We start from the raw sequence: 22728 nt of genomic DNA on the forward strand, positions 1-22728 counted from the left end.
ATTTATTTACAATAATGGATTGCTTTTTAATAAGGACTATGAGGTGGCTTTCCAAAGCCTCCTTTAGGGTCCATGAAAGAAAGGATTAAGTAAAACCATCAAAAATTTTTGCTAGGTCTGGTGGAGTTTTGCAGAGACAACATACTGCTTGCCACTGCTGCCCCACCCCAGTGCCCAGAGCTGTTCTGGCTGGCACAGCTGCCGTCACACCACCCCTTCTGTCCCCACAAGAAAGTGAGTGTTCATCTCATTACTTTGTGAGTAAGAACCTGCATGGGGCAGGTGCTTGCCTCTGTTTTGTGGTCCACCATTTAAGCAGACTGTCAAAATGGAGCTCTGGTTAGCAATCTGACCAATTTTCAGATAGAAAGAAAGAATGCACTGTCCATCACTTCACTCTCCCACTGTGTTGCCAGCAAGGGATTAAGCCCTAGCCCAGCTTCTTCTGCTAAGCAAAGACCTAGGAAGGTTCCCTATGAGCCTGCAACCTCCTACATTCTGTAGCTCTTCAATTTATCTGCACTCACTGAGACATGCTGTGGTGGGATTCTTTGCTCCTGAGGCAGCCAGCACAGGCCACAGTCAGAGGAAAGGCACTTCCCAGAGATCCCAAGGAAATCACTGTGTGAGGTTTAGCTAGGCAGCCCTTTGTGTCTATACATGAATCTTCTCAAATCACATGCTCACTCTGGTTTTGTAAAGGCAGATCAAATGAAGTAAGCAAAACTACTTCCAAGGCAAACATTTCACATTTACATTCACACCTGACGTCTGAGATCCCTGAGGTCCATGTGTCTTAACTTCTATCTTGCTATTTCTCAGAAGGCTGGATGAGCTGAGAGAAGGAAACAATAATGGGCTGTGGGACCTCTTTCACTTGGAGCCTACACTTTTCTCAAGCAGCACCCTTTGTGGAGACTCCAGTTTGCTTTACAGATGTTTAAAGCGTTGATTAAAAAAAAAACAACTTCTAGGAAAACAGTTATACATTGATTTCTATCAAACATTTTACAAGAAAATGATCCTTCCTGCCCCCACTTCAATAAAAGAATTCCCCATCATGGGGGGGTCAGGAGAAAGAGAGTGAAATAAGATAACTCTGCTCAGCTTGCTTCAATTTAATGAGCTCCTTTAGGCCTTATCATTCACCGTGTGCTTTCCCTCGTTGTAAACTTCTCAGCCTCATCAAAAAGAGCTCTTTTCTTTTTTTCTATTCTTTTTTTTTTAAATCAGATTTTGTTTGATCAGCCCTTTCCCCTTTCTTTCCACAATCCCCCACATCACGCTGGAACTGGTACCAGTGGTGCATGTCAGCATGCCCTAGCAACAGAGAGATTAAAGGAACCACCAGCTCCAGAGAACGGGCCAGCTCAGACTTACTAATTAACTGCAGTGAAAGAAGTGAATGAGAACAGCCTTTTCTTTTGGGCAGAGGAGGCACTAGAGGTGGATGAAGGAGTTCAGTTAAATGAAGGTTTCCCTCCCCCAAAATATGTGTCAACATTCAGACCAATCCTTTCTTAATGAGACTTTGTGTACGTACAGGGGTTTGTATGGATGGGAAAAGGCTGACAGCAGTCAAAGCTGATGCAGAAATACACAGATGAGAGTGAAGTCAAACTGTGACTGCCCCTGCCTCAAGTACCCAGCTTCCTCTCATTGCTGGGGTTCATGCATCAGATGTTGGTCACTTTTGAGAGGCAGATCCAAGTGTGGCCCTGGGGGATGTGCATGCCCCGGCCTATGCCCACCCCTCAGGCACCAGCTGGTGTGCCCACTGTGCCACCCTGCCGTCCACTGTGCCACCCTGCCATCCACTGTGCCACCCTGCTGTCCACTGTGCCATGCTGCTGTCCCCAGGTCCCACGGGGCTAGTGGGAGGGTGGCAGCAGCAGGCTCAAAGCTGTGACCCCAGGAGTGAGCAAAACAGGGCTGTGACTCAGCAAGGGAGGTCTGCAAATCTGCCAGAGGAAGGGCTGCCACATGGGGAGTGGGGCTAGACCCTCCAGGGGTTTGTGAGGAATCATGAGCAGCCCTCCTGTGCCCTCCAAACCTTGGCATGTTCCTCGTCCCCACCATTACCAACCATACCCAGGAACATCAGGCTACAGGTTCCTTTCACACCAAATCCCCATCAGGGCCTGTCCATTTTCTGTCACCTATAGCCTCTGCTGGTAAATATTTTCTGAATTATGAAACACTCAGGTCTGGTTTTTTTTTTTTTTTAAACTGTTACTTTTTGTTGCTGTTTACTGGTGTTTTGCAGTGGGGGCTGGGTGTGGAAGTGAAACTGCTGATATTCCTGTGAGCAGGGCAGGGCAGCTGGTGTTCCTGACCCCAGCAGGAAGCACCAGACACGATGACGGGAGGCAACTTCTGGTAATTCTCCAGGCCGTTTTGCTAACCCACACAGGCTTAGCCAAACTGGGTAAGTTTTTGAAATCTTTGCAGCTTGGTGGTTTGTCCAAACGGAGCAGGAATCTCCTCGCACGCGCTGCAGTAGGGCGGCGGGGGTGGGCCCCGTGGCCCTGCCAGGCGGGCAGGAAAGGGGGAGCCGGGCCCTCGGGAATGCCCTGCTGTGCCATGGCTGCTGAGCTGCCTTCTCCGGTAGAGAGCACCTCCAGAAGCCAACAAAACCTCCCAGATGGGGTGAATCTGAGGCCCGGGAGCTTTATTTCCTGATGAAACTCAAGGAACACCAGTCCACCATTGAGCATCCCCGTCCCACAGCAGTGCCTGCCAAGGCCCTGGGGCTGGAGGCACCCACATGGTTTTCCCTGGCATGCAGGGGCTGCACCAGGCAGCAGGGCCATGGCAGCTGACAGCCTGTGGGAGGAAGGGCAGGCATGTGGGTTCCTGGGCGTCACAGCTCCCCTGGGACACGCCACATCCCGTGCAGAGCACTGCAGACACAGCCCTGGGTACAGAACGTTCATGGCCTGGGGAAGGGTAGATCACTACTTGGATTTTTCCCACTTCTCTTAGCAATACACCAATCTCCCCAAATATTCGGAAAAGGAAACTTTTTTCAGTAACAGTTCTGCTCCTCATTCTGAGTGTGTTATCTTCTCTGAGAAAAGGCCATGCTGCTGTCCCCATATGGAAAAATGGTACAATCTTTCAAAACAGGATTGTGCCTTTGCATATTTAGCTTTGGATCTGCTGGTATTAGAAACAAAGTCAGATTTTATTACTTTTTATTTCTTCCAGCCCTGCAGCACCAACACAGACAAGCCATGTAATAAACTGCAGAATCTTTTCTTTATTGAGGACCAGAAGTGATTTTATTTTTTTTTTTTACTGTATACTGGTTCAACCCTAGCTTTGCTAACACACCATAAGTCATATATACTATTCTGTAGTTTCATAAAACTTATAATTCTTTTTTATTCAGGTGCACTGCTTTCTTGAGTTAATCTCTGCAGACTTCAATTAAATTTGCCTGGCCTGCTGCTGATTTAATATTCTTAAATTCTGCAGGACCTTGCCATATGTATTTGTATATAATCATTTTTCAGCTCAGTTCTGTACTTCAAATCTACTACTGCCTGCAATGTTCTGGTGCTTGAGAAGGGAAGAAGCACTCCAGAGCTGCCAAAGGAAACACAGAACGGTTAACTGGCTGCTGCCAGCAGAGACTATTTCATGGGACTCTTCGGATCTCAAATGCTGAAAACGGACATGAAACAATAATCCCTTAGAGAACATGCTAAATAATGCAAGGCTAGTTAAAAACAAAACAAAACAAAACAAAAAAACTCAACAAAATAAAAACAACACACCTTTAAAGCATTTTGTTGCAAGAGTTTGGCCTTTCTTAATGATATAGCTGGGAGGAACAGGCTATCTCTGGCTGCCTTCCGAAAGTCCTTGTTAGGTATTTAATAAACCCCAGGGATCATTACATTATAAGTGTGGATCATGTTTATATGGATGCATTGGGCAACCTATTACAATGCCAGGGGTTAAAAGCCATTTCCTTGGATTCCCAAGCAAGATAAACTCATCCACACCCCGAGGTGAATAGTACTTAAAGCCGCGTTTGTATAAAGAAGGCAGTCAGGTTTTCCAGCACCTGGAAAATGGCAGGCTTATCTGTTAGTTATCTCTCACGTTCGGCTTTTATATGTAAATTTGTCTGCAGGAGCAGTAATCGATAGCCAATGAAGGTTTAGACCGTTTTACACGGCTTAAACTGCTGCTTGGGCCAACTAGATTAATGCCAGATAATGGAATATTCTAACAGTACCTAAATTAAGCAGGATATTTTTAACGCACATATGTGTGTGTGTTTAAACACAAACGCCCACACATGGAAATATAGCTGGGGTGACTCTCTTAAGTTTTCTGAGAAGAGGACTGTGGGTTGAGACCAAATGCGGAAAACATTACCCAGAAAGTGTTGGAGAAAGAAGGAAGGAACAAAAAGCCCCGATGCCTCACGTGTAGTAAAAGTGGCTGCTACGTCCATCACAGACACACAAACAGGAAACAGCTTCCCTCGTCATGCCTCGGAGACACCGCTGGAACGAAAGCACAGTGCCTTGCAAGACTGAAAAGACCACAGCGGGATCTCAGGCAAGAGTCACCGAGCGCAAACCACCTCGGAACAGCCTGGTGCAACGCATGGGGGCAAAAACCGACTGCAGGAGGGCAGTACAGCGGGGCAAGGAGCAGCCCTGCAGAAAGAAAGCTGAGCTTTAACCATTGCAGGCACGCCGGCCACCTCCTTTAAAAGCTGAAATGTGTAGTGTAAATAGCTGCAGACTGCTTTCCCTTCCCGACAGAACAAGTTGCTTCTTGCTTCCACCTTCTCAAATTTCCGCACAGCCCGCAGGCAGAGCCGAGTGCCTTTGGTTCGGAAAGCAGAGCATTCCTCCCCGGCATCAAAGGGGCACGGGGGGAGCGTGTGGTGGCCACTTCACAAACACACACCAAGGTGCATTTCTTGCTAGCGGCTTCCAGAGCTGTCTGTGCAGCTACTTGCCTCAGCCTGCTCTGCTCATTAGCACACAGAGGCGTGTACGCCCTTAAACCAACATTACATCACCTGGGATGCTGGAAGTCAGCTGCCCAGTTCCTCACGTGGGGCACACGGGGCTCTGCCAAGTTCCTTGGACGTCACTTTCCTTTCTTCCTTATTTCATGGTTCGTGTGTTGGGGTTTTTACTCTTTCAATATTTGCTTCCCGTGTAAGATGAGGTGTGATGGGTGTGGGGTGGATTGCACCGGCACTGTTGTGTGAAGTGAAGGTATCCATCCATAGGAAAGACATGTGTTGTTTATTAGCAGCTTACATGACCCCAGAAATCCCAAAGCAATATGCTCGACACCAGCAGCACAGTGACTGCACAGAATTATGCTCTGTGTAATGGCAGAGTAGGCCCAGCTTGGGCATTAATATGGCTCCAAGGACAACACTTCATTTCACATCTCTGATGGAAAGCTTTTGTAAGAATTCAAGTACCCACATGGGATTAGAATAATAATAATCTCTTGCACTTCAGTACAAAAAATAGGGTGTGAAATCAAGCAGCTGATCAGTGGTCACAACTTCTACCTCAGCTGCTTTCTTCCATTCAACAAAATAAAAAAAAAATGTATGCAGTCCTTACAACACCAGGAACATAGTTCTTCATCTTGCTTTTACCCACAGAAAATGTGGAACCTCAACAAAACCGGTATTTTTCTGCTAAAGACTTGTGGAAAATGCTTGCCTGGATGGAGAGGGGTGCTAGAGGAAGCCAGTCCCAAGCCAAGCCTGGAGAGGAGTGTGGCTCAGCTGCACAAGCTCCTTTTCATCAGTGGACTCAGCAGCTGTGCCTCCTAGTAGCCAGCTCTGACCTATTTCACCAGGCACACATGCCAGTTTTACACCAGCCCAGTGACATCAGTGGGATTGCTCCATCCCTGCCTGAGATAAAACTCGGGTTTAAAGAAGATTCACTGAAGAGGAAGATGCTCTTGTAACATATTTTGTAGCCCAGACATCCGTGCAGGAGACAAAATTCGGGGGTTTTGCGTTTGTTCCTTTTATATCTCAAAGTATTTCTCTTTCAGGGGGTCTCAGCACCAAGCCAGCAGGTTGCCCCTCTGTGTGTGTGTGTCTACAGTCTCCTGCAGAGAGATCCCAGTCAGCAGGTGACTGAGTTGCAATGCCTGATGTACTTACATGACATGAACACCAGTGAAAGTGCACCAAATTAAGGGCTGCTGAAAGACCAGGCAGCCCCACCAGGAGCAGGGACAGTGGCTTGTCTGCAGCACCATGTGGCCATCACACCTTGTCCCTTCTTGATCAGTCCCTGCAGGATAATGCCAAGGTCCCACAAGGGTGAGCCTCTGGGGTCTAGACATGAAGCAGGGTAGGGGAAGCTCATCCACAGGCTTGCTTGTTAGTGCTGCATTGTATGGTCTTTCCTGTTTTCACCTCCAGATTGAGCTCTTTTCTTTGTTTTCTCTGTTTTGTTTTCTTTCATCTGTTTTTCCTCCTTGTTTATTCTCATGCCCTGATCTTTCTTTCTACTCTGGATGTTCTTTTTCCTTATGACCCTTTAGGTTCTTTGCAGGTCCTTTTTCCCCTGCATCTCTCCTTCTGCTTCCTGACATTACCAAGGTCAAATCTGTCTTTTTCCTTCTAAGCTCATTCACTAAGTTCTTGTCTTCCATTTTTCACTGCTTCAGGATTTCCTTCCATATCCTTTCTCCATTCATTCCATTCCCTCCCATTTGTTAGTGGGCACAAGGATCTTCAGCCAGCCCTTTAGCTATCAGTTATAGGGATGCTGGAAGTCAGGCCAGCAGAGCCTCTGGAACATATTAAAAGAAGAAGATGGTGAGATTGGAAAGATGTTCAGAAGAAGAGCGAGCTTGTGGTGTCAGATCGGGGAGATAAAACCTTTGGCTTTAAGTGGTACTGCTGCCAAGAGCAGTGCTGTCTGTTCTTGCCAGAAGATAGGTGTGCCTCCACGCCTCAGCCAAGGGATTTTCAAACCTCCTGCAGCAAAGATCTGGATAAGCTGTATAAGCAGTTTAGACCTAAAGCCACTATTGCTGTTGACTACCCATACCATAAAGCTACACTCAGAGCTCAATAAGAATGAAAATCCAAGTTCCTCTGTTTAGAAAAAGTCAGGCTTATGCTGCTGGTGAAACCATAACTCAGTCCCTGCACATGCTACAGCCTTTTGTTGCCCAAGACCCTGCAGGAAGCCTGTTGTAGAGCAGTGCTCTGGGATATGGGACGATGTCACAGGGGCTGGAGGGAACCTTTCTGCCCTTACCTCCCATCCTGCACCTCAAATGGGGCAGGCATCTCTCAGAACAAGTAGTATGTGCTCACATAATTACAGACTGTGCTGTGATACATGCTCACAATGTCAGAGCAGAATTAAGGCTAAGCAGGCAGTTACAAGCACCATTACATCATTAGATTAATCTCTCCTTGGCTGCCTATGAGGGACCTCATCTGTTCCCACTGAAGCCAAAAGACTGTACCTCTATCCACTTGAGTGAAAGTTGGCTTGGCTTGCCCCAAGGCTCATTTATTGCTGTTAGCTGCTAGTTGAGGCTCTACCCTTGAATTCATTAAACTTTTCAAGCATAACTCTTATACCACACCTAACACACTCTGATTCAAGTAGAGACTTCAGCTGAGGTACTGTGGGTAGTGGAGTGTAAGGGGAACTTGCTCTGCCACCATGCTGCCCTACCAGTTCAGCCTGTTGAGTTGTAAATGCCCTCAGCAGTTGTTTGCAGCTGATCAGGAGGTGAAGAAGGGCTGCTCCTGCCCTGCACAGCCCACAGGCAAAGCACTCCCAACCACAGCCAGCTTATCAAGGCTGTTTCTCCACCAGGGTGCATGCACAAGAGCAGGGTGGCTGGGCATTGGGGTGGGGATGTGGTGGATCCCACCTTCCCTGTCCCCCCAGGACGGCCGTGGGACAGCAGCGGCAGGGGTGAAGGGATCCACGCTCCTGTCAGTGTCACAGGTCAAGGCAGGTACCTGTGCTCCTCCAGGCCAAACTGCTGCTGGCTGAGAGTTTGCTCCTCAGAGCAGATCTCCTGACCTTTACCACTCTCCCAGCCTCTGTGGATTTCCCTGCAGGACCTGTGCCTTAATATGTGCGTTAGGTGTTTTTGTCCACTTCCACAGCCTTCATTTTAATTCCAAAGTGCAATTTTTGAAAAGGGTCCAAAATCTCACATCTACAGAGTCCTCCAGTGGGGATAACCTAAAGACAAGCAATCTTCACATGTGAATGCATCTTAACCTTAAGCCTCTTTGTTTGTTTCTTCAAAATATTGCACATGACCGTTGGAATTTTTCTTCACAACCACCTCCCACATGGCCTTTCTATCACCTCAGGAAACCTCTTACCATTTCTGACATCTCTGTCCCCGTGGTTTGCAATGTTGCTGATTTTAGAGTTGCACACATCAAAGTGATGAAGACACACCTCACTCTAGGGACAGAGAAGCATTATCACTCCCCAAAAAAAAAAAATCATGTCCAGTTCAGCCACTGCCCTTGAGAAACAAATTATTCCTCAATCTGACAGACTGAGGATGCTTTTCCTGTTATTTCATCTAATGTTTTCCTTTGTTTAATTTAAACTGATTTGTTTTAACTCTCTTTTCTTGTATCATATGAAAGAACTCCATCATCTTTTTCGGTTTATCCATGAAGGAACAGATGAAGTCATTTTATATTTCCCTCCATACCATCCTATGGAATGAAGAAGGCAAGTGTTTTTGGCTCTGCAATCTACACACATAGAACAGAGGTGGAGAGGCATAAATTAAAAAAAAAAAAAAAAAAAAAAAAAAAAAAGAAATATCAAAACCAAATGCAACAAATAAAAGAAACGGAAAGGAAAAGGAGTGGAAAGGGCAAAAGAGAAACTCAAAAATATATAAAGTATACATACACATGTGTGCAAGGTCATGTTCACTGGCATACCTGAGAGGCCTGATGTCAGGACAGATGTTCAGCTGTTTCTAATACATAGCGTAGAAAAACTCTAGCTGAAGAAACATCTTGTTTTAACAATGAGTCATCCATGAGAAAAATGTGGGTGTAGCTTTCAGGGAAGGGGCTGGGGAAGGCTTAAGAATCTAATTTTGCAAACCCCCATATAGAAAGATGCATGACGTTGATCAAGGCACAAAGTGGGTCCCTCCCTCCCTCCCAGACATTACTGAGGGTAATCGGCTCCCATTGAGAGCTTGCTTGATTGCAACACTTGCCCTGTGCTGTGTGTGTCCCGCCCTCGAGAGACCCCCGGAGAGGAACAGTGCGAAAGTTCAGGGCTGGCCTCACCACGGCAGCCCCAGCACAAGATGCTACTGATACCAGCTGTGGGCAATGCCTGATGCAAGGACCAACCTGTACTGCCCTCACCTTGGACGCTGCTGACCGCCTGGAATTTTTTCCAACTCTTCTCTGACCAAATTTTTATACAGTTCTGACATCTGCACTTATGCTCATGTTTTACCTAAGCGTCAGTTGGTCTCGAGGGCCAGGATTCTGCTGCTGGATAAATGTTTTTAAATTTGGAATAGGTCAAGTTTCCTCTGGTGTCAGTGAAACCTGGTCAATGAAACCAGGCCTCCAGGACTGAGGGTTTCCTTCCAGCTCCTTCACCAGCATAAATACCAACCAGGGGTCATTATCCCAGCACATACCAGGGGCCATTATCCCAGCACATCTGTAAGCAGAGGCTGGGAACTGCAAACACCTCCTCAGGTTGTGAAATGCCCATTTATTCTCCCTAAGTGTAAACATCATGGGAAGAAAGGTGGCTGTTGCTTCGGAATGACAGCCTGAAGATCCAGCTTTCTCCCTTGGCTATCCTGGAGCCTTTCTATGAGAACGGAAATTCAGATGTCCCAGTTTTCTCACCAATTAACTGGAGTGACTAAAACAGAGATTTCCCTGAAAGGGCTACACACTATTTATGGGTGCTGCACTGAGCACTCTGATGGTTAACATTTTTCTGATGGGGAAATCCACTGAGAACCAGAGTTGTGTTATTGTTAATTATTCCTTGGTGTGATTCAAGAAGGCACAGCCAAGAGCTGCAGTAAAATGAGCAGCAGACCACTTAGCAGGACCAAATCTAGAAGAGTGTCAAGTTGCCTTCCAGGGAAAAGGTAAGGACTTCCATGGGCAAATTAAAAAATTACTGACTAATAGGTATACTCCACAAATATTTTGTAGGCAACAATGCTTTTTGGCTTCTTTAAAATGAACTATCTGTCTTAGCCATGGGGTGGCTGAATTGTCTGTTATACCCATGTGACTGCAGATGCTTTCTTACTCTAATTACATTATTCATTATAAACACCAGGACAGTGAGAGAGAGTTTGTCTCTGGGTCTTTTCTGTCTGTTGAGCTCCAGGGTTTGTGATTCACTTTAGAAAAACAAGGGTGGTTGAAAAAAAAAAGAGTTGTTTTCAGCTGTGTGGTGATGAAATACAGTAACTGAAAATGCTGTGGGTTTTGAGGTTGGATTTTGAGATTAAAATATTGTTGGGTTCAGGATAGGATTGTCTGGCAAAATGAGTTACAGTAAGACATTGTGCTTTCACCTCTAGAAAGCTGAGTTCAAGCCCTGTTTAAGATCACAAACCAGTAAGTAGTTCAGGATGATTAACAGTTTCTGAAGGAGCATGAGGCTGGACAGGATCACACAGGGACCAGGAGCGTCTGGTTCGATTCCCACCACCAGCACTGCCTCTTTAAGGTCCCAGCTGCAAGCAGAGAAGGGCACTGCAGCCTTGTCGGAAAGGAGATCTCTCCTGGTGTGGAGACAAGTGGAGCAAAGATCCAGTTTCCAGGAGATACTGTGGGTCTGGGTGAGGGCTGTGCAGCCACGTGTTCATGGCAGGTGCCACATGCCCCAAACGGGCCACCCACAGCAACAACTTGATCTTGTTTTGTGCCAATCAGTCCATGACAAGCAGGCATGACTCTGCTACTTCTGGAAAATGGTGCAACATCAGAGGCTCTTGGGCATTTCTTCCTATCTCAGGTATCCAGTTCAATCCTTAAATCAAGGATATTTCATTTTACAAATTGTTTATGTTAAGCATCACAAGCTGCTGATTCAAACAGCTAAGTTGCAGAAACATGACTGGGAGCGCTCTGAGCTCATTTTCTACACACACTTTCAGTTTAAGCCTATCTTGACAAGAAGTGTACTCTCATCAAAAACACAGCTTGTGTGCAGCTTCCACACATGCAGACCAGGCAATAATCAGTTTTGGTGCCTTCCAAAATGCTAAATGCAAAGCAGTGTGCACCCAAGCAGATTTGCACCTCTGTTGTGGAGCTGCCAAGGCCAAACCCCAGCCAAGCACTGCTTGCACTTGAAATAAAGTATAGACAGGGTGTTAGGGGTATCTCAGCTCTGCTCTGGGGCTCTGCAGCTACTCCAAGTGCAGTTAATGTGGTTACCGTTCTCAAAAGGTTACAGATCTACCCATGAGCTACTAGCTGTGTTCAGATCTTCTTCTAGCTATCTGAAAATAAAACGCAGCTTTTTTCACAACATATTACCAGGTATTTTCTGTTACTTCTGGGATTTTGCAAAGTACTGTCACAGTGGGTTCTTTGTTGTTTTTTTTTTTCTTCCTTAATTACAATGATTCCTAGAACGAAACTAGAGTTTGATCCAATTTGAACTTGAGTACCCTTTTGTATTAAAATGTTTTCTTTTAACACTTGCAGATCTTTCTAAAGTTTATCTGTAAATTTGGCTTACATGAGGAGTTACAAACGAAAATCAAAACCACAACATGATTCCAAAGTGCTTTGTAGAGTTCGGTATTATTTGATCCTTTTTTCAGACTTGTCCCCGCCATTTTGTAGAGTAAAGCCTGACTCTGGCCCTGTCTCCCTTATGGCAATCACCAGTTCACATCATCCTTCACAGGAGTGTCTCTCAGCTCAGCTTAGCTAGTCAGTGCTGTAGAGGAATTTGATGGATTTACTTTTTTTTTTTTCTTTTTTCTTTTGGTAAAGGAAAACCTGTCCAAGGCTCTGGATAACCCAAAAAGCCATTAACAAATCAATTCCATTTCTGCCGTAAGAAAATATCGGGCTCACCAGTCAGGTGAAGACCAGTAAGATGGCACTGCCAGAATGTTTCCCTCATCCTGGGGATCAGACTTTTTCCCCCCGACAAAACTTGAATGTCTCCAAAACTTGTCTTTAGAAGTAACACACTGGAAAACCAGCAAATTCAGATCAGTCCTGGCAGGGGTTTCCAGCATCCCATTGTGTCCCAGTGCCCCTACAGAGACATTCCCTTTTCCAGCAAGGGTGCTCCAGCACACCTTGCTGTGACAGTGCAGCAGGGAGGGTCAGAGCTCATTACAGCCAATTGTGGGCCATTCAGTTTTTTATGGGAGCCAACCAAGACCCAAAACTGCACCCAGAAACCAATGAGCCATAGGACTATTTCCTGGAGGGACAGGGACATTGTGTACCCCCGAGGAGATGAGCCCTTGAACAAACGCACTGCATCTGCAGTGGCTGCTGTCTCTGAGAGGGTTTAAGAGTGACCTCAGGAAGGACCAGTGCAGGAATCTAAATCTGCCAGGCTGGGAAATGTGGGCAACGCCCCATCAAAGGGCAGCGTTGCAAAACTGTGGCCCTTTCCACCAGAAGGGTTCCCAGTGCATCATTACTTCTGCAATGCTCTTCCTTGAGCTCCTCCAGGTTAAGTCACTGTTTTCCCAGCACTCTCCATGGGATAACACAGCAGAGCTCCAGGGTGATTTGAGTTCTCTGAGTAGCACCCAGCTTGGCTGAATGAGGATTCACAGGTTAGATGGCCTGTTGGTCTAATCCAGTACATCCTCATCCATGTCTGTGGCAGAAGCCCCACTTTCCTCCTAGATATGATTGTTTAGGAAAGGAAAAGCAAGGCAGAATGTGTATGGCTGCTGAGGCAGATCAGACTGCTCACCCTGATGAAAGCCAGAGTGCCCTCACAGCCATGCCATGCCACCTCCCTGTCCCAGCAACCACAGCCTCTGCAGCAGCACAGAATCACAAGTGATGAGAGGCAGAATGGTTACCAACACCCAAGACATCCCATTCCCAACCTCTTTGTGCCCCTGTGCATGGAGTGGCACAGCTCCCAAAACCCCAGTTCAGGAAGAAGTGGGGCACTGGCTTAGGTGTCACCAGACCCTCCCATTACAGCTGATGGGCATAAGCAGGGCACCACTGCACTGACACTTGTCCCAGTGTCTGCAGCTAAAGTTATCTCCAGTGTGCAAGTAAGGATGCATTTCCCACAAGGGAAAACTACCAGGGGCCATGACACTCCCATCCCCCCATTTGAAAAGCAGGAGTGATGAGGTGGGGTTGTCTGCACTGGGGGCTCTCTAGTAAGCTCTGTTCATGGCTTTGATGCCAGACACAAGGTACAATTCCTATTACAGCTCTCATTTCCATGCCCTGCTGTTTAATCCAAGTGCGTCAATGCATCACTGCTGAAAACGTGCACTTGGTGTTGAGTCACAGACAGCAGCTCAGTGGGGCTTTGGATCCCAGCACCACTGGATCCTCACACACCACAAGAGCCAGGACAAACTGCCGCCCAAAGGGATTACACTCATTCACCCAGTGCCCTGCTACTCCCTGAGACATGGAGATTTTGCAGGAAACATCCTGGCGTGCACCTTGGAGGGGAGGACAGGAATTTCCATCCATGCATGGATGGCATGGGCAGGGAAGGACAGGGAAAGACAGGGAGGGGGGTAGGGAAGGAATGAAGGAGGCAGGTGCTGGCCTGACCCACCTGCGGGGATCCCACACCAGCCCTGCCTCTGGAGGCTGCGCTCAGGCACCGTGTGCTCTGTGGGCAGGGCTGACAACACCTGAAAAGCTCCTTTCAAGGCAAAGGGCTTGCATTAAGGCAGGACTTGCACTTCTTTCTCCCAGCATACATCTGGTGTCAAGACAAAAATTCCTTTACACTTTTTTATGTGTTTTTTTTTCCACTTGAGAATACCTCGAGGGAAATTCTGAATACCTCGCTGTATGGGTTCATTGGTATTTACATCTGAGCTGCAGTAGCAGAGTTGTGTGAATATTGAGTAATGTTCCAGGCAGAACTCAAATAAAAATAATTGAGTTTCCTCATTGAACAGAACCTGCTTCCCCACCTAAATAGTAATTTGCTATTCAGGGAAGCACCCAGGGCTTAATCTGTTAATTTCCTTCTCTTTTATTGTCTTTGGTTTTTTTTCCAAGAGGGTTGTTCCATTAAGAGATTATTAAAATGCAACCAAACCCTATGTCAGAAAATCATTCGAAAATGAAAACCAGTATTTAAATACTGCTGCACTTAAGCATGGCAGTCTTTTTTAGCATCTTCTGATAAGGCTTCTAGCAAACATGGTATATATTTGTTTCTGGCCTGAAGTAGCACAGAATCAATTTTCTACACAAAATAATGTGCCCAGCACTATTCGAGACTGTTCTCTTAGTACGTAATTTTTCAGGTAACACTCATGAAAAACGTTGCCTTGATATCGAGTCCATGGAAGCAGAAGAGTTTTGTTTGATCAGTGATTCACAGTGTCAAAAAAAGCAGAGCTGACTTTCCTTCTCTGTTGTCAATGCAGTTCCCCAGAGGGCCTGGGAGGCAGCCAGGGTGAAGGGGAATTTTGTTTCCATGACTCATCCATTCCTGGGCTGCAGAGACAGCCAGCAAGTGGTCAATCAGTGGCAATTGTCATGGGGAGTTGATGATGTGGATGCTCAGACCATCAGCATATTTCACAAGAGCCATTCAAAAGCTTCCTCCTCAGGAGTGGGACCAGAAGCTGTCTGTAAACCTGAAAAATCTCACCTGTGTTTCTTACCAAACCCCAACCTCAACAACTGTGTCATTCCACTGTGCCATTTATTTAAAAGTAGGTTTTTACAGTATTTTTAGCAATGGTTAAAGGTAATCAACTAAAGCACTAACTGAGTAATGTAGCAGAGCCGCGTGAGAGCCCGGGCTGAAATACATCAGGCAGAAAAAAAGCAAATGTGCTTCAGAACAGGAATATTTTAGCATTGTAGGAGAAGAAATCTTAAAATGATTCCATTTTCTAATCATGTCTTTCTGTAAATCTTCCCCCTGTGGCACACTGTGTTCTCAGTGCTCCTTAAAGTTCATCAAGACAAAGAAATACTTTCGACAAAATAGACAATAGCACTATGCCTCAAAACCCACTACAAGTTCCCCACACTTGTCTGGGGAGGCTTCCAGCAGTCCCACAACACAGCCAATCCAACACTGGATTTATCTAATGCTCTGTCTTAAAAGGCAAGTCTTATTTCCACCAGACACCTTTGCAGCCCATCCCTTGAGCCAAGCCTTCACTGTGACAATAAAATAAAAATCATCTGTATTTTCCTTTTGCTGGGTGGTGGTTTTCAGCCCTTTACACGTTGCCAAGGAGCTGATGCTCATCCTGTGCCTGGTTCCTGATCCCGTGCCCGGCGCTGCCGGGGCAGGCGGGTGCCATGGCAGGGGAAGGAACCAGCAGCGAGTTTATGGCAGCAGCGAGGGCACAGCCAGCTCGTCCTCCAAGACAAGGTCTCTTTGGCAAGGCAGCTCCCCACATCCATGTGACAGGTGCGGGGACATCTCAAATCCTCCAGGGCCCAGAGCCCTCCCTCCCCGGGGTCACAGCAGGCAGTAAGGGGCACCAAGCCTGCATGGCCCGGGGCTGCTGGGCTCCATGGGGGCTGTAAAGGGACACTTAGCATCCTTGTGCTGGATGGCCCTACTTCTGTTGCTATGCATGCATTCAGCATTTAAATCTGGCTTGATTTCCCTCTGAAAGCTTGCATTGCAACTAAAAACAAACCAACCAAAACTCAAACATTAAAAGCAGGCGGTGTTTTTAAGAACAATTTTGCAGCACAGGGAACTTGAAGGAATAAGCTCACTCGTGCTAGGTTCTCTACAAATACAAAGGCAGTTCTTGAATGAATATGGTCCTACACGATCTCCTTTTGTCCACGGCATAAGGAAGCAGCTCCAGATAACTGGTAATCTTTTTCCATGCTGCTATCCAGGTCTGAAATAACTGGGGTGTGGTAAATCTATGCTGACGTAAATGAGAGAAGGTGTTTTGAAGAACCCGGGACGGGGAGAACAAATTAAAACCAGAGAGATTTGCTGAATGTTACACAAGAAAAGCCTACTCTATTTTCTGTTTCTTATTTTTGTGACTGTAGAAATTCTCATGTTAAATTAGGAGGAGGCCAGAGCCAGTATGCTTTGCTTCAGTGAACCAGCAGTAACCAAACAAGAAGACTGGCAATGAACCAGCCATGATGAAGTTTAGTATCTGGAGATTCAGAGCTCCACCTGGACCAACAGCTACAGGATGAACCTCACAGCCACACACAACTGAATTGGGGTCAGCTGGGAGTGGGACTCCATACAGTGGCACTGTCCTCAAGGCAGTGACAATATCTTGGTTTGACCTTTTTTCCCTCCTCTCTCAAAGCTACAGAAAGCTGCGGAGCAGACTTGCGGTACTTGCTGAGGACAAAAACCTCCTTTGCTTGCTGCATTCATTTGCTAAATAGCATGACAGCCTGTCAGGAACATTCAGAAACATTGTTTGGGCTTGATTTTCATATTCCTTTTCCTCTTGCAAAGTACCTGCGAGTTTAGTACAAACACGGTCAAGCACAGCTTGCAGCCTAGCTACATACTTCAGTCTTGAGGTGCTGAGGTTTTGGATGATGTCAGTCTGGTCTCCCGAGGGCTGCTGCTGTCATCAGATAGTGGGGCTGATAAGGCATATGTTATGGTGAGGCGTGCTGCTGGGTTTAATCACAGTATCGTGCATGAAGTAGGAAAGAAAGCGGTGTATTTCCTGGTACAGTACCTTGATAAGGCTCTCACTGCTTCATAGGTATTTCCACCACACTGTCCTCTGCTCAGCACGCTACACATTGCTGACAGTCTGAAAGTACAAACAGTGCTGGGGTGCAAAAACCCAGTTCCTCCATCGAAAACATGTTTATGTGGAACTCTTTGTTTCTTTTCCCAATCTCAATTTCACTCGCTCTTTTTCTTTTCATTTTTTAAAATTTTCTTATTAAAAAAAAAAATTAATCTTTTACAAAGCAGGATCCAAACCAGGTGTTGAGTGCTGGACAAAATACAGCCAGTTTCTAGAGCAGGTTCTTCCCTGTCCGTCATTCCCCACTGCATTTGGGAATCACATGAAATCTAGCACAGCCTGTGAGTTAGGGGCCCTTGGCTGGATTTGCAGGCTCTAGCCCCCACCAGCACTTATTTCCACACTTCTCAGATGCTTACTGCTGAATTTCAGTTTCTTTCTCTCTTCCTGGTTTACTTCATATTGAACATTATGATTTGCTTTACTAGCAGACCAAATGATGCAGCTCAAAGACCAATTGTGTGTGTCAGAGAGCACTGAAAAGGAGTTGGTACATTGCCTTTACCTGGAGCTGGACTGGATTTTACTTTTTTAGCACTCATGTTTCTTGTCCACTTTTTGTGTTATACTTAGGTGAAGCAGAGGAGCAGGCTGCACCCCGATCAATTTTCATTGCCACCTGTGGGAAAGAGTCGTGGCAGTCCTATCAGAGGGAGCACAAAGAAAGATGTGCAAAAATTGAAGAAATCCACATTTCTGCCAGCTCTGGCCTTTTCACAGTTAATGTCTATGTACCAGAAAATGGGGCATAATGTATTATTTTGAAATTCTAATTATATAAATTGTCATCTTGGACCCAGATATCTACCAGTTTTTAAATGAAGCAAGAGACACGTCACTACTTAAACTTGCCAACAGAAATAAAGTGCAGATACCATTGCTAGAACAATGTCTGTCTGATATTGCTGGTTGTCCAGCTCATCTACTCCTTATGGGTATGTAGATTCATAGTTTCTGTTTCAGCAACTGAAATAAGATTTTATTGGTTTGGGGTTTTATTTGGATACACTGGTCTATCCTCTTTCCTTACGATACCACAATTGGAAACCAGATTCTCATTGCTGAAATCCTAACACAGGTCAAGAGTGATTCCTAAAACCAGCCAGCCTGCCATTCAGCTTCCAGATGAGGCAGATGTTAAGAGAAAATATTTTACTTGCAGTATATCCAGAGGTGATCCAAAATCCCTCAGTGAGGATCATCACTGCTTTGTCAAGGAGTCTCCTCTCCAGGGCAGAACTTGATTCTAAAATGTTGGTGATGTGGTGGCCACTGGTGAGGGATGGTGGGTGACTCGGTTGATTTAAATACCTTGGCAGAGTTCTTCAGGAGGGCGAAGCAGTGCATGGTGAAAGGCTTGCTGAACTTTCCTACAATGACCAGCACTAGGCAAGGCAGCTGCTGAATCAAAGGGGAGGTGACCATTTGTGATGAACAAGGAGAGACTGTTTCTTTTCCCAGTGCATGTTTGCCTCTTGGAAATGAGCTGATCAGGGAGGCCGCAGGACCAAACTCTACAGCTGAAGTCTTTTGAAGCCAGATAATTTTATGACCGCTGTTAAGCGCTGTAATTTACTTAAACCGAGATAATGGCAAATGGAAACAAATCAACTCTGTGTTTCAAAGCTGATGTTCCCTGGGGATAGGGAATAATGTCTCTCCTTCAGGGAAGAAAACCAAAGGGCAGGAGCATGGCTTCCTTTGAGTGCACTGCTCCAGCCTTTCAGTGGGGTGACAGCCCAGGGACCCTGGGTGCTGTGAAGCACAGTGCTAATATCAGAGCTAGTTACTAGATATTAGGTATGCACACCTCTTCATACATGCAACCCTCTGGGGATAAACTCTGCATTATCAGGCACCCACCACTGCCAGGCTCTGTGAGGGGAGCCAGGTCACCCCACAGGAATGGGGCAGGGCCCTGGCTGGCAGCTGTGACAGGAGGTGGAACTCTGACTCCCACTGTATTCCTAGCAGAACCAGTATAATTTGACATGGTGCTTTTCTCCTGACTTCATCCCACATTAGGCCAGGAAGGTTAAATTTACTGCCTCAAGAACCAAAGGCAGGACAGCATCACCAAGTGCAGAGCCAGGCTGAAAATGAAAGTCCAGGGTGGATCCAGAACAGCCTATATTTTTAGGAGGCATGAGAAGAGAAGTATGAAAAGGTTTGGAAGATCACATTCCCAGGGAACAGGCTGGAGAAGAGAACAGCTGGCAGGAAAGCTGAAGGGTAAAACCACACGTGCCATTTTGCAGGACTTAGTCTGGAAGTTGGGCTCCAGTCTTGATAATCAAAGGTAACAAGACGAAAAGTTAGTGGCCACAAACCTCTGTAGGAGACATTCAGGTTCATTATAGGTTACATATAGAGAGGTTAAAAGTGCCTGAGCCTTGGAACTCCCTGACAAGGGAATGCTGTGCACACCTCAGTGCTGGAGACATTGAAGGCTATCAATAGCCAACTCCCTCTGCCTGAGAGGTGGTTTGAGAATAGGGAGTTCAGTCCTGTCACAGTTAAAAGAGAAGGTCTGAACGATTCACTGGAAGTCCCTGCCAATCTGGATGACACACTGAAAACCCCACAGGCTAGGCCATGGACCACTGGCCTCCCCCACCTGTCTGCCCTCAGTTTCTTACCAACTGCTCCCTTTGGAAACAAACTTTTGCATGTTTTCAAAACATCTCCGGTTCTGTTTTCATCCACACTGGAAGTGTTTTTCTGGTCAGAAAAATTGCTGGAAGAAAGAAAATATATTGGTCAGCAAGTTTAGTCAATTAATCCAAAGCCCACATCCTCTAAACCTAAAAGGAAAATTATTTTCTGCAGCTCCTCTAGCTCTTTTGGCTGGACACCATGAAGAGGGGGTGAATTAGATTTGTTCTCAGCTTTTCAATCTCATTGTAAGTTTGTAAGTATAATAGTGGGGGGAAACGGGGTTATTTGCAAACACAGCACAGAATATCTGAGACTCACGGAAAATAAACAAGGTGCCTCTTTGCACATTTTCACTGCCATCCTTTTTCCAAGCAAAAGTGCACCTTTTATGCTCTGCTGTGGGCCTTTAGGAAAAGCTCTCCTCATATCTTGTGACTGTAGCTTCTCAGTAAACCAGAACTTTGCTAGTGCTCAAAAGCCCTAGCAGCATCTCCAGAGCTGTGAAACACAGTATATTCCTTCCACATAGCTGTAATCAAGGTAAATCACAAAGGTTGTTCCCACCTAAGACTGCTCAAGAAATCTCTTTATAGCAAACACAGCAAGAGTTTTAAGAGCTTCATTGGCGTTTGTTCCATATTGCTTAATGTCTCCTTAGGGGCCGTGGCTACCATCCCAAACAACATTTCTATGGCTTGCGTGGCTACATCCTTTTCCTGTGAATCAACGTTGGCATCTGCTCATCCAGAGTATTCAGGAGAAATATTTGCTGTTGCCTGGAGACTATGACAGGAGAAAAAGTATCAGGAGTCCTGAATTATTTTTGCAGCTCTTTCTGTGATACTGTGCCACTGCCAACCAATCCCCTTTACCTGGCAGTTATATCTCTAACAGGGCTTTAAAACCTGTGGAATAGGTACAGCTATATTTGCCAAGTGCCCAAAATACCTGTTAAGTCCTCCCAGGCCCACATGTGAAAGGCATCATGTAGAAATTACAAAATACATCTGCACAGGCCAGGCAGACTCCATCCATCTTTGTCAGTATCGCCACTGCTGGTGCTTTCTGTGCTGGCTGGGAGGGAGCTGAGCCCTGTGGGGAGCGCAGGGCTCCGTGGAGAGCCCCTGCCCGGCTCCTTTGCTGAGCAGGGTCTGGTGGCACCGTAGGCGCTGCCACCGCGCCGTGCCTACAGAGGCTGTGCCTGCTCCCGCCTGCTGCGGCCGGGCTTTAACACACACAGCAATGCTGCTGAGCCCTCAATGTTTCCAATGCTAAAACCTCTCACATCCCACCGGCAACCGCTCGCATTCGTGGGGGATGAGAAAACTTCCTTCCACCCAGAGGTGCAAGAAAACTCTGGAGCTGGCAGTCACGTGCTCCACAAGAGCCTTACAACCCGCAGGATCCTGCATGGAAAAATTTCACTTCCATGTGTTGACTGAGTTAATGTGGTGGGGATAGTGGGCGGACATAAAGTGAAACTATGAAAGGAGATTAATTTGCAGCTGGAGCCCAGGCAGGGAGAATTCCAGTCCTCTGTTTGCTCAGAAAACGGCAGCTATTACCAAAACCCAGTCAAAAAGAAGAGGTTAGGGCAGCGGTAATAAAAAAAAAAAAAGAAATGAAAACCGGGAGGGGAAAGCAGCAAAAGTGAAACAAAGCCTCTCTGGAAATTAACATGTGGAATTCAAAACATTTGCAGTATAATAAACCCAGGCGAGCCCATAAAGCTGCCCTAGCCAAAAGGAGCTCTGTTCTGCCTACGAGGAAACCCGAGCCGGCGTCACGCCCGGCAGCAGCGGCCCCGCAGCCCCCACGGCCCGCTCCGCGCTGCCCTCGGCTGCGCCCAACGCCGCGTCTGTTTCCACTCTAAGCCTCCCGTTTGGAGGAGCAGGATATAAATCAGCTGCGGAGCTGCCCACAGGGCTTAGTCACAGCAGGTATTGGTTTAGGGTGTCTTAGAGGAACTTTTTTTTTTTCTTCCCTGTAAGTATTCTAGGGAATAAGCATCGGCTTTGTGAGGAAAAGGCGTTCCTGAATGGGCCAAAGAGTCTCTAAACAAAGGACGTTTTACATCACCAGGCAGAATCATCTTCTAACATTTTGGACGGGACTCAGCCTCGAGGGGAAGAGCTGTTCTGTGAGTTCCCAGCAGACTCTTGAAGTGTCCCCTCCAAGCCAGTCTCACCATCTGTCACTGTGTTCAAGAGACCCTCTGCAACTCCTTCACCCCTTCCTCCCACCTAACTCCTTCCTAACACTGGTTTTGCTGCTTTCTTCCTGTTTGTGGCTGGTTCATGCCGCTCAAAGTGCTTCTACTATGAGTTCCTCCTGACCCCTCTTCTATGGGGCCCAGGTAAGAAAGGCACCGTTCTTCACTCTTACTTTTTTTTTTGCCTATTTTCACTTCACTGACCACACTTCTGCTTGTTGCTGGAGCATGTGGCCACTCAGCACACCCCCCCTCTGCAGGAGGACTGCCTCATCAGCCCCCCTGCATGGCCCCAGACCTCACACCTTCACGTTTGCCCCTTGTAATGTAGGGCATGAGAACCCTCCTTGAAGCACGAGTCTCTCTCTCTCCTTCCCAGGCAGTGTTTTTGTGTCAGCACTGCCCCTGTCCTCAGCCTCCAGCCCCCACAACAGCCCCAGCACTGATGTCAGGAGCCTCTTTGTTCACCCACTGACCACAACACCTTCTCCCAAAGCCTCTTTCTCCAGACTCAAGCACATGCTAGCTTTCCCCAACCCAGACCACACAAATTGCAACAATTAGCAAGTGTAAAGGGCATGCTGTGGTTTTTGCCTCTATTACTGCATCTTAATAGTCATTCATATCCTTGGGCATGGTCATCGGATAGTATCCAGCAGGGTACACCATCCAGACCTTCCCCTCAGTTTGATGTTCTTGAGCCCCACTGGACAGACCCAGGTTATTGGCCTTTATGCACTGGAACAGGAGCAGTCTTCAGGCTCCAGACAGCATGGCTTCTTTCTCACCCATGCTATCCCCACGTTCTGTGGGCTCAATCTCTGGCTCTTGATCTCCAATGGTGACCCCATCCCTTCCTG

General features: G+C 46.7%; 1 long non-coding RNA gene across 1 annotated transcript; it reads right to left on the reverse strand.

Annotated features, from left to right (window-relative positions):
* Positions 1-14361: 14361 nt before the first annotated feature.
* Positions 14362-21225, reverse strand: LOC141729356 (uncharacterized). The gene is made up of 3 exons (XR_012580813.1): positions 20221-21225; positions 19638-19735; positions 14362-17617 (listed from the first exon to the last, which is right to left on the reverse strand). It is a non-coding gene; the product is annotated as an uncharacterized LOC141729356 (long non-coding RNA).
* Positions 21226-22728: the final 1503 nt, after the last annotated feature.

Source organism: Zonotrichia albicollis, chromosome 6, assembly GCF_047830755.1.
Source record: "Zonotrichia albicollis isolate bZonAlb1 chromosome 6, bZonAlb1.hap1, whole genome shotgun sequence".
Taxonomy (NCBI): Eukaryota; Metazoa; Chordata; class Aves; order Passeriformes; family Passerellidae; genus Zonotrichia; species Zonotrichia albicollis.